The following is a 12,048-nucleotide window of genomic DNA, read 5'->3' on the forward strand; positions in this document are numbered from 1 at the left end:
CATGAGAACCCAAGCAAGGCTTCTCTTGGTCAGATCCTCCAGACAGTGGATCCAGGAACAAACAAAAAGAATTTCACTACCGTGGAAAATTCCTTCTCCAGCTCCCAGTTGTATACTCAGATTACCTCAGCCAACTTTTCTAAGAGGAGGTGGGTGGGTCAGATGGGCCAGAGGTAGATCTGGATCCACGGCCACTGAGTTGGTTGCTTCCCGCTTGGACCTGATGGACGCCTCTTGCCAGTTCATGCTGGAAAGATAAAATTGGCATCCTCTCAGGCATCCTCTCCTTGATGCCTGAGTGCCTTGGCCTTGGGCTGGTACTGGAAGGAAGCCTCTTGTAGGACAATCCCAAAGGCAAATATTTAGTCCTGTGGACAGATTTCAAGTCCCAGTTTCCAATGCAGCAATCGTGGTCCTTGAACACAGGGGCATCATGTCCAGATGGGGAGAGATTAGGGAATCAACCAAATATTTGCTAAGTGCTTTCTAGCTGCACGATATGCAGGAAGATCAAACCATGGTCAGGTGACTGCGGGGTGATGCTGCTGTCTGAGGAATACATGGGGGGCGGCGGCACAGTGGAGGTCAGAGCAGGGGTTCCCAGCCATGCAGGAAGGCAGAGAGGAAGAGGCAGAACTTGCCTGTAGGAGGACTGGTGCTTGGTGACTATCCAGGCAGACAAGTGATGAAGGAGCAGCAGGCTCTGCCAGGCAGAGGAGTAGCTTGAGCAAAAGCCCAGAAGCAGAAGAGACCAGGCTTGTGATGGGATCGGCAAGCAGGAGAAGGAGCCCGTGGAGAGATGAGGTCAGGGAGGTGAGTGGGCCACTTTGGGAGGGCTCGGAAAAGGAAGGCATGGCCAAGGGTGCACAACAGAGTCTTAAGTCAACAGCACCAGCAGAAAACCAAACCCTCTCCACAGCGTCTTCTCTTCCTGTGAAGCCGAGATCAGGCAGGCCAGAGGGCATGGAGCAGGGCTGGGCGCCTGGAGTGGTCAGGGCAGAGGTCCTTTCACACCAGATTAAACATGAATCACTTGGAGGGTCCTCACCACACTGGCCCCTTCTAAAGGTCACTGGGCCCGAGTGTCTGGCATTATGATTTGTGGCTGCAGCCAAGTGGGAAGTCTCTGGTCAGGGGTCATCTCAGAGTGATGTTTACAGAGTCAGTCCCTGTGTCAGGGAGTCACAGCCCGAGAGAGTCATGTTGAGGGGTGTGGGGGTGACAGGGGGATGCAGGGTTATCAGGAGATTCCAGAGACCAGAGGGTAGCCAGGATGCTCCTGGTTCTCTAAGCCCTCCCCGAGACCTGACTCATGACCTGGCCCTCTGCACAGGGCAAGGGTGTGGGATCCAGGAGGCTCCCTCCAGCCCCACAGCATATGCAACCTCCTTGGTTCCTGGGACCATTCCCGGTTGAGGCCACAGGAATGTGACGATCCCCAGCCTGGCCCTGTGGGCCTCACAGGCGGGGAAGCTTCCTTTGCTAGTCTCATCCAGTTTGGATAGCAGGGTTTGGGTTCCATCATTCCATCTTCCCTAGCTGGGAATCCCGTTGTGGATGGCCACAGCACACAGCGCCATGGAGAGGGACACAGGTATCGAATGCCAATACTGAGTAAGTCAGTTGTATCCATTAAGCAAATCACTGAACTTCCTGAGACCTGTGATTTCTCATCTGTAAAAAGGGCCAACATTTCTACTTTGCATAGTAAAGACTGAGTGAGACAGATGTGTGTAATGCTGAGACCCAAGCACAGCTTTGTCCTTCCATCTGTGGTCAGACAGAGGATCGTTTTCCTGCCACCGTGGACAGTGAGGGAGGCAGAGGCCTGGCTCAGCCCACGGCCCGGCATTGGCCACCTTCCAGGATGCCCTGCCGCTCATGGACTGCAGGGGGCAGCAACGGGACACACAGCTGATGCCAGGCTGCTCCAGGCCAGGCTGTCTGGCTTTCCCGCAGTCTGGGATAGAAAGTTCTTTGCATCAGTGAATGCAGCTTGGGTCGATTTGTTTTTAAATGGGTGATGTTTGAGATTCCTTTATGAAAGCCCTTCACATCTGGCATTCAAAGAAAATCATCAGTCTAGACTCTCAGGCCCGATAGCAGCTTGTCTGAAATTTGGGCCTGTCTTTCCAGTAAACGTGCCTCCCTGCTCCAAGCCTGTATGCTGCCACCCCCACTCTCCTTCTCTTCTTCTGACCTTTTATCTCAGCGGGAGCCCTGACTAGAAAGCGGGTTCTGGAAATGTGGTGTGTTTCTCATTAAGTTTCTGCAGCATGAAAGCCACGTGATGCAAAGCTCTCTCTGCCCCCCTCCTTTCTTTACCCTATGCATCTACAATAACTCCTGCTGCTTAGATTTTATTTAATTTGAGACAATTGAAGAAAGAAACCTTGTTGATATGAAGATTTAAAAAAAATCTGTTTCTAGGGGCCTGGTGGTATGTTCCGTTCACTTTCCTTTGACATTGAGGTGGTCAAACAGAATTCCCAATGGCATCTGTCCTCTGCTAGGGCCCACATGTCTTCTGTTCCTTTTCTTTCCAAGAAAGAGAAGAAAGAATCTGTAAATTCCTTCTTGAAAACTTGAGGCTATCACTTGGGAGCTTTAAAGGTTGGAGGCTGATGAGTGGATCCAGACTCCTGAGGGTCCCTAAGGAACGCCTGGGGGAGGGGAGGTGTGCTATAAGGAGTCTTGCAGCTCTAGGAGGGTCATCGCTGTGAATCAGTTGCTCCTGTCCCTAAATCTGTTGGTAACAGGGGAGGGGGAGAGGAAAGAGGGTGAAAGAAAGAGAAAGGACACAGGTTCTGATGATATTTAAGTCACCTTGTCTCCTTTATCTTTCCCTGGGGCCCATGGCCTTCCTTCTCCTTGAGGCTACCTCTGGGAAAGGTAAAGCCACAAGTCAGAGTTTGTGCAACTGGTGTTTCAAAATAGGCCCACAGGTTCCTGCCTAAAGAAAGACCGGTGAGGGCAAGAATCAAGTCACACCTGCGCAGGTGAGTTTGTGGTCATGGTGGTATGGCAGTGAGTCTCTTCTCATCCACTGCCCTGGGACTCAGTCACTGGGACTCCTCTTACCTCAGGCCTCCACCTTGGCTTTGGCCAGCCTTTTATCTTGCTTCAGTGGAAGCTCATGGATAAGCATCATCTTCACAGTTCAGGGCCCGGCGCATCTCTCTGCTGGTCTGCTTTTCTTCATAAAGCTTTATTGGCACACAGCCATACTCATCAATTACATTCTGCCTGTGGCTGCTTTTCTACCAGGAGAGTAGAGTTGAGTAGTTGTTACAAAGACTGCATGGTCCATGAAGCCTAAGATGTTTATTATCTGGTTCTTTACAGAAAAAGTTTGCTGACCTCTGGTCTATGGCTTTGGTTATATTATGTTTTCCCCCAGAGTGAGCCAGAGTTGTTCCCAGAGCTACACACAATCATTTTATTTTGTGGTGACCAGTCACTTGTATGTGGCAGAGGAAGCTGTTCCAGGATTCCAGCCAGAGAACAGGTGAAAGAATATGTATTAGCTGGATTGCCATAAAAAAACATCATGGATGGTGGGACTTAAACAATAGAAATTAATTTTTTCAGAGTTCTGGAAGTTGGTAAGTCCATGATCAAGAGGCCAGCAAATTCAATTTCAAAACTTGAGGCCTCTTCTCATGGCTCATAGGTGGCTGCCATCTTGCTGTGTCCCCACTTGTCCTGCCCTTGGTAGTGTGTGTGGGGAGGAAGGGAAACCCTGAGCTCTCTGTGTCTCTTCTTCTTCTTCTTCTTCTTCTTTTTTAAAATTTATTTATTTATATAAGCACTGGGTACAGTCAGAAGTGTGGGAGGGTGAGAGGATTCACCAGAGACAGAGCTGGGAACAGAACAGGCAGACTGACGAAGTACACTGCTGAGGGGAGCAGCGGGTGGCAGGAGAGGTCTGTGCGCCATGTGGGACCCTCGCCTGAGGCTGGGGATCGAACCTGGTACTGCAGAGGCTGTGGGCAGCTTTGCAGCCCAGCGCTCAACCGCTGTGCCACCAGGGGAGGCCCTCTCTGTGTCTCTTCTTATGTGGATTCTAATCCTTCTGCATCAGGCCTCTACCCTGAGGACCTCAATTAACCTTAATTGCCTCCTTGCAAACCCTTTCTCCAAAAACAGCCATGTTGGGGAGTTAGGGCTTTCATATAAGAATTTGGTATGTGTGGAGACACAATTTAGTCCACAGCAGACTCCTAATCCTTCTCTCAGGAGAATTTCTAATTATGCCAACCTGACAGATAAAGAAAGTAAAGCAGAGGGAGGTTAGATGCCTACTCAGTTTTTAGGTCAAATTTTCCAGAAGCAAACCTTGAGATGAGGACTTATGCACAGCGATGCACTTAAGATGTGGCATCTGGGACTGGTCAGCGAGTCAGGCAGCACGAGGACCAGAGCACAGGTGAACTTCTGCAGAGGGCATCTTCACCCGGCCCTGCAGGCATTGGGCTCACCCCCAGAGCCCTAGACACAGGACCTGTCAGCCCCTGGCTAAAAGCTGCACTGCAGGGGCGTCAGGTATGGGTAAAAGCAGCTCTGGTCACTTGAGGGCAGGCCCTCAGGTGGGGCTTCAGATGCAGGAATTGTGCAGCCACCATAAAAGGGATTGGAGTTCATCTGGGCAGGATGCTGAGTGGGCACCACATCCCACAGAGAAAAGTCTGAGTCAGTCACAAAATGGATATGGAAGAGGACCAGGGAAAACAGTCTGGCACAACCATAAGAATGTTCGATGTTTGGAAGTCCTCTGAGGAAGGGGCAAGGTTTCCCCTCACCCCCAGGTGCTGTGCATAGGAGTACAAGGTTGGCTTGAGGGCTGCTTGGAGAGCGGCTGAGGAGGGGCTGGAGAGAGGCTGCAGTGATGCAGATCAGGCTGGATCAGGCTTAGAGGGTCAGTTCAAACCAGGCCTCTCCTCTGTCAGGACATCTGTCCAGGCCTCACAGTCCAGGAAGGTACGAGCTTGACTTTCTGCTCAATAAAGGACTTTTCTGACTTTTGGTTTCAAAGTCTTCGTCATGGGGGGAATGTGAGGCAGAGGGGTACTGAAATGTTGGGGGTGCGATGGGTGTGAATAGAGGACTCATGTGTAGCACCAGTGGGATTTTGATTCTATCTTGATTTTTTTTACACAGCACAAGCCCAATAGAATGGTGGTGATTTCATGTGTTTTTGTTAGTTTTGTCACATCGCCTAAAATTTCTTTTTCCTTTGGGAGAATTGAACAGAAAACTATTAGAAATAATGAGAGTTCAGTAAGGCAGCCAGTCACAAAATAAATGTACAAAAATCAATAGCTTTCCTATTTCCAACAGTAACCACTTAGGAGAAATAATGGAAAAGAAAGATCTCATTCACAGCAGAAACAAAAGATATTTATCACCTGGAAGTAAACTTGGAGGGGAAGACGCTTGTGCTGCCCCCGTCCTCCCTGTGTCCCAGGCAGCCCCGGGAGTGGGAGGCAGAATTGTTATGACTACAGCCGGTTCCCGGCCCCTCCCCTCAGACCTTTGCCACAGGCTCTCTTGGTGGGAGGTTTGTGCCTCCTCTGAGGCATGCTGAAGATATAAGCTTGTGACAGCTGCTCTGGGCAGCTGCCAAGGGGCTGCTGGGCCTGCTGGTTGCCCGTGGTGGTTGCCGTGGGTGGTCATCCAAGCCCAGGGGCTTGGGCAGGGGCTGAGTTGCAGAGCCCAAGGTGTTGCTGGTTTCCTGGAGGGCCAGCTGACTCTGGAAGGTTATAGGATTGGCCTCTTCCACCCCTCTGGCACGTGCCCAGAATGAGCTGGCCGCAAGGTGTAGGGCACAAAAGATAACATTGGTAAGAGTTTCTCGACACCCACAGGCTGTCATGCCTGGGTTGGGCTAGGTGGAGGAAGAAATCCAGGCCTGTTTTGTCCCAGGAGCTTTACGGGTTACCTCTGAGTTGATTGGAAGCATTACCTGTATTAGCCAGGATGTTTTTCCCTTGCAAATGGCAGAAAGCCGAGCTTAACTTGTCTCCCCCTTCTCAAAACAAAACAAAACAAAACAAAACGAAAACAAAAGCAACTACCAAAAGTTACAGTTACCAAGTTACCAAAAGATATAACCCATCTCCCTTCAGAAGAGTGCACACCAGCTTGCCAGCCCCACCGCCACCTGAGGAGTCTGCTTTGGCCATTCTCATGGCTGACGGTAATGAAGGCCGTTCCAGCGTCCCAGGGAGCAGCCTGACACAGCAACTCGAAGGACAGGTGGGGCAGTACCCCAGCTTCCTTGCCCCCCGGTGGGAGGGCTTTGAAATGCGTGTTCCACATGATGTCCTGGGAATCCCCAGGGAGAGCCAGCCCATGTTGGCCTGCAGTAGTTTCCTACTCGGTGATGCACCTTTCTTCATGTTTTTTTAAATTAAAAAAAAATCCTTTTTTTTTTTAAATTGAGGAATAATTGACATATATAGCATTATATTCATTTCAGGTATACAACATAGTGATGTGTTATTTGTATATGTTGTAAAGTGATCACCCTAAGAAGTCTAGTTAATATCTGTCACCATTCACAGTTACAAGAATTGTTTTTCTCATGATGAGAAATTTTAAGTTTACTCTCTTAGCAACTTTCAAATGTACAGTACAGTATAATTAACTAAAGTCACCGTACGGTGCATCACACTCCTAGGAGTTATTCATTTTATAACTGGAAGTTTGTACCTTTTGACCCCCTTCATGTAATCTTTTTGTTGGCTGCCTTCTCTTCCCTGTCTCACTTGCGCATTCTCCTGGATTGCTTCAGAAAAAAATCCTTTGCATATGAATCCTTTTAGGGTCAGAGGAGAGAGAAAGAGGGACAGAGAGCTTTAGCCTCATATAACTGCAGTCCAGACATAGTTGACTTCAGGTAGGATTGGATCCAGAAGACTCAAACATTATCACTAGGACTTGATCTCTCTCTTTCCATCACTTGGGTCTGTTTCTTCCCAGGCAGAAGTTTTTAACATAGTGGCTTACAGTCATCCCGGGCGTATATTCTCCCAACTAAACTACCCTAACAAGATAAAAAGAACTTATTTTTGTCAGTTGTTCCAAAAAATTGTTTGACTTGCAAGCTACTGGCCTGCTGTGCACACCTCTGAACCATTACTGAGGCCAGGGGGCGTGGAGTGGTCTTTCTGGCCAGTCCTGAGGCATGTGCTTGTGGTTTCCTTTCAGGTCCTCTTCTCTACACTCCCATTTTGCTTCTCCCACACACTCCATTGCATGTACTGGAGGAATCAGAAGCAAGGAGGAGGTATTAGAATTAGATAAGGACAGAAATTTGACTATGAACATGTGCTAACATCTGTCTACTGCAGAGGGAGGAAACCATGAAGCTATCTGTGCCTCTAGAATCTGATCACTTGACCACCAGACAATACTGGTGAACATTTCCAGAGAACCTGAGGGTAAGCCAGGCCACTGTTTTCCTCAGTGTTAGGAGATAAAAAGAAAATATCTCAGTTGAAGCACATATCCCTCTGCTCTTCTGTAGAAGATTTCTGTAGAAGAAATCTGGCTTAACAAGGAAATGGAAAGTAGGAAAGGAATTAGAGGGTGACCATTGCTCACCAGTCATCATCTTAACACTGTATGACTGTGATTCACTTACCACCTCATGGTGGTCATCTGAAACTGGGAGTCGTTACATTTAGTTGGACTGTTTAGCCTTTGCTTGGTCACGGCATTGCCATTCATCTAGATGCCTTCCCTGGGAGAATGGGGCTGGGAGAGGGAATTCTGCTTTGCTGGTTCCTTGGAGAAGATAAACTCTGTCCCTGCTAGTCTAAGTACCATGATACTGGACAGGAGAACTTTAACCAAGTAGAGCATAGTCACACATAGTAAAAGAGGTAGAAGCAATCCATCAGTGCTTGTGAAATCCCAGAGCTTAATAGCAAAGAATTAGTAGTTGGCTCAGATCCAGTCTGGAGAAATCTATTTATGTTGTCCATGTGGCAGGCAGGAGGAACAAAGGAGAGCTTAGCTCTGAGAGTGAAGACTCTGCTTGCACTTGCTATGACTGTTCTCAGTGCCCAGCACAGAGCCTGACACATAGTAGGTGCTCAGCATGTGAGTAAATGAACAAGTGGATACACATTGGTGACTTTTCCTTTTTCTCATTTTATTTATTTTTTTAAGATTTATTTATTTATACAAGAACTGGGGTATAAGCCAGAGGTGTGTGTGGTGGGGGGGTGAGAGGATTCACCAAAGACAGAATGGGGAGCAGAACAGGCAGATCTACTGAAGTACACCGCTGAGGGGAGCAGCGGGCAAGTCAGAAGAGGTCTGCTGCACCATGTGGGTCACCTCCCTGGCTGGGGATCGAACTCATGCTGCAGTGGCTGCAGATAGCTTCATAGGTTGCATCTTAACCTCTTGTGCCACCAGGGAGGCCCCCTTTTTCTCATTTTAAACAAGAAGCTTACTTAAACAACAAGACTCTTGACTTGAAGGGAAAATGATCTAGGAATCATTTCTTGTAATTTATCCCTACTTAAGGACAGATTGCCCTACATGCAAAGCTTCCTACAAAAAAGGTTACAAAATTGCCCTTGGTTTTACAATGATAAATGAAAACATTAAAATTCTCCAAATGAACAATGTATGCAAGAATTTTCATGTTGTTCTTTTCTTTCTTTCTTTTTGGTTAAACACTGAGAGCAAAATTATGTACTGGAATATAAAGATAAGAGCTGAATGAGCAGGCCACTCATGGAGAAAGGGGCTCTTTTCACAGAACCAGTATTTCTCTGCACCCCATCTCCATTTGATGTTGATCAAAACACACCATTGACATTTAGTTAAAAAAGCAATGTGCTTGTGCACATATACCAGTGACTTTATGTGCAATAAAGGAATGGGGAAGGGGAAGATGGAAAATAGAAAAAGCTATACTATAGTAGTCAGGATGTGGTGGAGTCAAATTGCTGTTTTTTAATTGAGAATGTCTTCTTGGTCTGCAGGAACAGTGTTCTGGGAGTCCAGTCATACGGTCCCTTTTTGGATTGACCCCTCCCATCTGCTGCTGGGACACAGGATGGCATCTCTAGCCTCACACCCAATCATGCAGGTATGTCTGTCTCATTGCTTGACTGTCCATCATATCAGAATCTGATCCACCTCACTGACAAAGTCTGTCATTCACGGTAGACTTTCATTAGTTTGCTAAGTGGTATGTGCCTCTTCATCTTTAGCTACACCACAGAGCCATCCTGACCCCTGCTAGCTTTTTTTTAAAAATAGTAATCTAATTTCCAAATGTCTTTCCATGACAATACATCATTTTTGATGGCTGTATAATAGTCCCCAATTGTTCAATTTTTAAACACTTTATTAGCAGTTCAAATTTACTTAATGATTTATTTAATTCCCCATTTTTGAAAGTTTACATCGAGGGGGGGTATTAAACAGTACTATGAATGAATATCAATGCACTTTAATTTTTATAAAATTTTTCAAACTATTTCCCAGAGGTATATGCAGAAAAGTAATGTTTGGTTAAGTAACATGCATGTTTTAGGCTTTTTTTTTTTTGATACATGCAACTAAATAGATATCCATATGCAATGAGGAAAAATGTAATTTATTTTTAAATTTAAGAGCTTACCCTTGACACAGTCTTGGGCTACATCTTTCAATCATATCTTAGCACAAATTAGCACTCCAAAGCTGATTACTTAATTTTGTAAATTATTGTTTAAGTTCAGAGGGCCACTGGAGAAGATTTGAAAATTCTTTGCTTGCTTTTTATTTCCATCATCCTGTTGTGACTCTTCGGGAAATCTCTGGAGAGGATGAGCATCTTGTCTCTGGGCTATGCTGCCAGGTCTCATGTAGTTTATATCCTGCTTTGCTTCCTCTCCACCCCCAAACCTCATTAGTGCTCACGCAGGATCGAAATTCCAAAAATACTTGTGGAGTTAAGTGTTGGCAAGAGTGTGGGAAACCCAGACTTGCACACACTGTCAGTGGGAGTATTAATTGGTACAGCCACTTTGAAGGCAATTTGGCAGCATCTATTAAAATGTAAAACGTGCATGCCTGTGATTCAGCAATTACACTTCTCTATGTCTTCTCAAGAGAAGCTTCCACACATGTGCAGGTGTTACTGCAGCACTGGTCATCATAGTTCAACCCAGGAACAACTCAAATGCCTATCAACAGGGGAGCGATTGGAATTCTGAAAAAACCTATGCAGTGTACAGCACTATACCATGTTAAATCACCCAGAGATGAAAAATTGGGTCCTGTAGGCCAAATCCAGGCCAGGAGACATGTTTTAATCACACTGCACAGTAAATTTGCCCATATAATATACAACTATTTTACTACCTTGTTATGTGTGGTTGTTGTGTTCTATAAAGTTGCTGAGAGCACTGAGTCAGTGAGTATTGAGCTTTTTATTCTAGGGGTAATACCAGGCCACATTTTTATCAACCAGTAAAAACATACCCTTGTTTCATGTGTGTTTAAGTGTGCTTTTGTTTACGGTACCTTATTTTTATTATTTTTTACTTTTGTATTCATTTTTTTTTAGGTAACACTGGATTACAACACTGTTTGGCTCAGAGGTATAGGAGCACATCTTTTCATTCCATCACACCCCCACCGAGGCGCCCAAAGTGCACTGGGCCCCCTTCCCAGATTGCTACCCCTGCCCTCTCTGGTAGCCTCAGTGCCACAGCCAGGTTTTCTAGGGTTTGTTGTTGGTTTTAAAGCCATTTTATCTAACATACATTATTGATTCATTAACCTTGAACTCATGGCAATAGCACGATTCCTCCTGCATGAATGAAGCTCATCTAAACACATGTATTTTCGTTTTTTTTTTTTTTAAGATAATTTTTTTTTTTTTTTTAAATAGAGGCATGTTTTTATTTATTTATTTGTTTGTTTGTTTTGTTTACACATGCACTGGGTACAGTCAGAAGCGCGGGAGGGTGAGAGAATTCACCAGAGCCAGAGCGGGGAGCAGAGCAGGCAGAAGGACCGAAGTACACTGCTGAGGGGAGCAGCGGGCGGCAGGAGAGGTCTGCGCGCCATGTGGGACCCGCCTCCGGTGGCCGGGGAGCAGCCGGGGATCGAACCGGCGCCGCAGAGGCTGTGGGCAGCTTCGCAACCCAGCGCTCAACCGCTGCGCCACTGGGGAGGCCCTAAACACATGTATTTTCTCCATAAAACTCATCACAACCCCCGTGTGCTTACGAACACCAGACAGCACTTCAACACTTAACTGGGGGGCCGTTTTAAACTGTGAAATTACCAACCAAAAGCACAAGGATGTAAAAAATGTGACATTAAATACGCCACAGGAAGGCAGCTTATTTATAGCGCGAGCGCTGAGGCGAGAAGGCAGGGCTTCCCTCCTGCAGGCTCAGTCGGGAATGTGCATTGGACGGCGAGAGCTTGTCATTCTGCACTGTGCGAGGATGGCCACGGGGACCCCAAAGGGGTGGATTTTGAGGGTGCAAATAAATTTTAGTGAGAAGGGGAATTTGCAAATAAAGAACCTGTGAATAATAAAGATTGACTGAATAGAAGGACTAAAATACCAGAACTCTTAAAAATATAGTATCATCACCACTGTTATGCTTAGATTCCTTACTATTATTGACTAGCTAGTCAGAATTCACATTTTCCCAATTGCCTTAGTAAAAAAGTAAGCATGAATTCATGGATTTAAGCCTATGTGATAGTTTTAATTCATTACAATGGTTATGATTATTAATTTTATAATTTACTTTTAATATCATTATTGCTGATGCTCATTGTCCCATCTTTGGCCAGGGGTAACTTCTCTCAGTTGGCATAATCTCAGTAGTTTTTTGGTGATTTTCTTGATTTCATCTATTCTGTGTTTTAAGTTCTTCTTGTTTATTTCCTATTCCAGTACCTGGAATTAACCATTTCCCCGAATGGCTTTAGTTCTTCTTGGTGAGAAATGGTTTATGGTGCGCAGAGACCCCAAGATGAGGGCTACGGGTGCTCATTGCTATTGGTGTTGTT

General features: G+C 46.2%; 1 long non-coding RNA gene across 1 annotated transcript in view; it reads left to right on the top strand.

The window, feature by feature from the left end:
- Positions 1 to 6,138: 6,138 nt before the first annotated feature.
- LOC119258466 (uncharacterized) overlaps positions 6,139 to 12,048 on the top strand; it is a 63,875-nt gene continuing 57,965 nt past the window's right edge. The window contains exons 1-2 of the long non-coding RNA XR_008551105.1: positions 6,139 to 6,258; positions 9,006 to 9,112. This is a non-coding gene — a long non-coding RNA (uncharacterized LOC119258466). The remainder of the gene's footprint in view (positions 6,259 to 9,005; positions 9,113 to 12,048) is intronic.

Source organism: Talpa occidentalis, unplaced genomic scaffold, assembly GCF_014898055.3.
Source record: "Talpa occidentalis isolate TD23 unplaced genomic scaffold, MPIMG_talOcc4v2.1 talOcc4.10, whole genome shotgun sequence".
Lineage (NCBI taxonomy): Eukaryota > Metazoa > Chordata > Mammalia > Eulipotyphla > Talpidae > Talpa > Talpa occidentalis.